Below are 3,350 nucleotides of genomic sequence, written 5' to 3' on the forward strand. Positions count from 1 at the left end.
TGTACAACGTGACCAGACACTTGGTTCACCAGCTGAACGACTTACGTCAAGACAGACACGTACCACCCTCCCCATCTGCAAAACTTTGCTGGTTCCAGCTGCCTAGAACAGCAGTATGATCAAGGCACAGCTTACAAAAAGACGCAGTGCTCAAAAGACTTGCTATGACAGATCCAGCAGGCCCCTTCAGCCACTGGCCCAGGGACATCTAGTAGGTTTGCAGACTCCACAAGGGTTTGACCAAATAGATACAGTAAAGAACATCTGTCAAGAACCAAGATCTTACATCATACAATCAAAAGGGAAAGAGTACAGAAGAAACAGGAGACACATTCTCCCTGTCTTGGAATCACCACCGTCACAGGTTGACCTCAGTGATCCCAGCGTCATTCTCCAACAACGAACTGACCAGCATGGACACGACAATCATACCGTCTCTCATGAGAGGCACCCTCAGCAAAACTCGCACCGAAACACCAGAGAACAAGAGACTGTTCAGAAGACTTTCCAGCCCACCCAGAAATCAGTTGATGACCCATACATCACACGGGCAGGCCGCGTTTGTAAGCCAAACAGAAAATACATGCAATGAACAGTATAAGGACAACAATCAGAGGGGCTGTTGAAAAAACAAAAAGTTTGTTTATATGCATACAACAAGACGTTAGGATTTAGATACATTTGATTTCATATTCATTCTATTTCATACTTAACTGTAATGGCCAGGACTATATTGTTATACTTACCTGCAGATTATTATTTGTGTTCTTAGTATTGGAAGCACAGCTAAAGAGAAAGGATGTAGAACATTGTATTTGTTGCAACACATGTTTGACACATAACAGCCACCGTACTAAGGTAACCGTCTACTACTGCTACAGGAAGTATGCCAGCAGTTGGTCTGTTGGTTACATACAAAGAGTTCTGTTGTACCAATCAATAAACCTGTTAAACGTTCTTTAGTGTCTGACCACTTGTCATTCTACAGTTTGCACTGATATTTATTGTTCATTTTTACAAACCTATACAAATGTATTGTCCACAAAGGTATGTCACTGTTCTTACCTTCATGAGCTTTTGCGGTTGTGCAGCTGAGCTGAAGTGTTTAGCTGCAGTGGATGCTTGCATGCATGCTTTGCAGCCAGTATCATTTATTATGCTTTTGTCACTTTGTGTTTTCTAAGATACTGGCTAAATGTGAAATTGAGTACTGTGAATGACATGAGTACATGGGTCATATATGGCTTCCCAAGTCTCTCTCTCTCTCTCTCTCTCTCTCTCTCTCTCTCTCTCTCTCTCTCTCTCTCTCTCTCTATTTTTAGCTTGTAGTTTTGCTGTTTTTTTCCAAGCTGGCTCAAGGCATCATGCCACATTTTCTTTTCCTTGATTGACAATTCATCTCCCACAAATACATCAAAAACAGCCCTGAAAGTTGTCAACCATTTTGAAGTTTACAGATTTGTGCAAGTCATCTCAGTTTGTCTTCCATTTCTACAAATCAGTGCAATTGCTCATAAATAATATTTACTGTTCACTTTCACTATACAATTTTTCGATTATGTTGGTTCACTTTTTGAGATATTTACAAGTTGTTATGTAGTTGTACTGGACTGGGATCTAACTGCACAGGAGAAGCATTAATGATGGGATACATGCTATTATATGTTTACCTTCTCACCATTTGTCACCTCATATGCTGATGTCCCTTTTTATCTTATAAGTTTTCTTCTAAATCATTTTGGGTAAAAGTGTGCCCTAAGTGACTAACTGCTATTTTCACATGTATTGCCCAAAAATGTGTGTTTTTAATTGATCTATAGGCGACAATACATATGATCTCAACGTTCTGCCACCTCAGCACCCAGTTTATTTGCATGAATTCACTCTCAGTTCTGCTATCAGTCATTTTATTATACATCATAATACTGGAAATGAATTAATAAAATGGTACATAATTTAAATACATGTATTTGTATATTTTACATATATTAAATTACATATTTTACCACGAATGTTTCTTTGTGGTGTTTGTGTTCTTGTTTTCAGGTAATGTTTCAACAATATTTACAAATAGTATCTCAAAACTGCTGTTTCTAGTGACCGCAATGAAATCCACAATGGTTTGGGAGCACTAAGGAAAGGCAATGGTGTTACTTAGTTATTCCACAGCTACCAACATCCATATAAAACAAGAAAAATCTTCTTCATATATACTTTGACAATCCCCACCGTGAGACCATTGGTTTGCTGCCGCCTAGTAAGACACTGATTTGTTCCTTTTATGTTATTTTATTGTGTTTACTCTATGCATTGTCTTGGGTTTATCTTTTACCAGTGGTTATCTTTTATGGCTTCATTTTTTTTTAACCATGTCTTTGTCTGTTATGGACCCTGAGTCTGCAATAAAGTTTTGAGTTGAGTTTGACAATATTTTTGTTTAGGTTTTCATTTGGAAATCTGGCAGTTGGAAGAATGAAGAAGGACCAGCTTATTATAAAACATTAGAGAGCACAAAAGGATGTAATTTGGATTTGTGAATGCCCACTGCCTACCCAGCCAGACCTCACCATACGTCACTGCTGGGTTCGATTACCTGGGGCAGTGTTTGCATGTTCTGCTCAGGCCTGTCGGTGTGTAGTGGCTGTCTGTGTGTACTCTGCATGTTCTCCCCATGCTCAGGTGGGTTTCCTCCAACATAAAAAACAACCCCAATAAAGGCATACAGAATGTTCTCCTGTCCTGTCCATCTACATGACATGGACGTCCACATGGAGTTGGTCTCTGGGCACTGAAGGAAAGGGCTGCCCACTGCTCCTGGAGGAAGGACAGCAGGATGGGAAAATGCAGAAGCAACATTTTTTCAGCCATCACTCCCTGCACATGTATGTGTTCAGTGTGTAACTGTTAGACAAAGACTTCTTCTGGCATCGAGCCAATATCAGGCTAAAATGGAGTATCTGTATTGAACATTTTTCCCAAGACTAAAATTTCATTCTAAAATCCATGAGTAACTTGTCAGAAATAAAAGCAAAATGGCTTCATTTACTTCATTTTGTTTTACTTTTGACAGTGGGGGAAAAAACAGACTCCATCTCAATTATTACGCCCCACTGACCCTAAACTAATGGTCCAAGTCTGAACTGTTCAGTAAAAGTAATGGATCAGAACTTGGTATCATATTTGGTATCAATATTGGCAGTGAAAGTTATAAAAAAAAAAAGAAAAGCAGTCATCTAACACCACCATTTGAAGTAAGCCTTCCTCATCCTGAATATGGAAAGTTTCAGCTTTATATTTTCCTGGTTAGTTGGTGCACATCTTCACAACTACACAAGATTTTTTTTAAAAGA

The sequence above is a fragment of the Lampris incognitus genome, chromosome 3, assembly GCF_029633865.1.
Source record: "Lampris incognitus isolate fLamInc1 chromosome 3, fLamInc1.hap2, whole genome shotgun sequence".
Taxonomy (NCBI): Eukaryota; Metazoa; Chordata; class Actinopteri; order Lampriformes; family Lampridae; genus Lampris; species Lampris incognitus.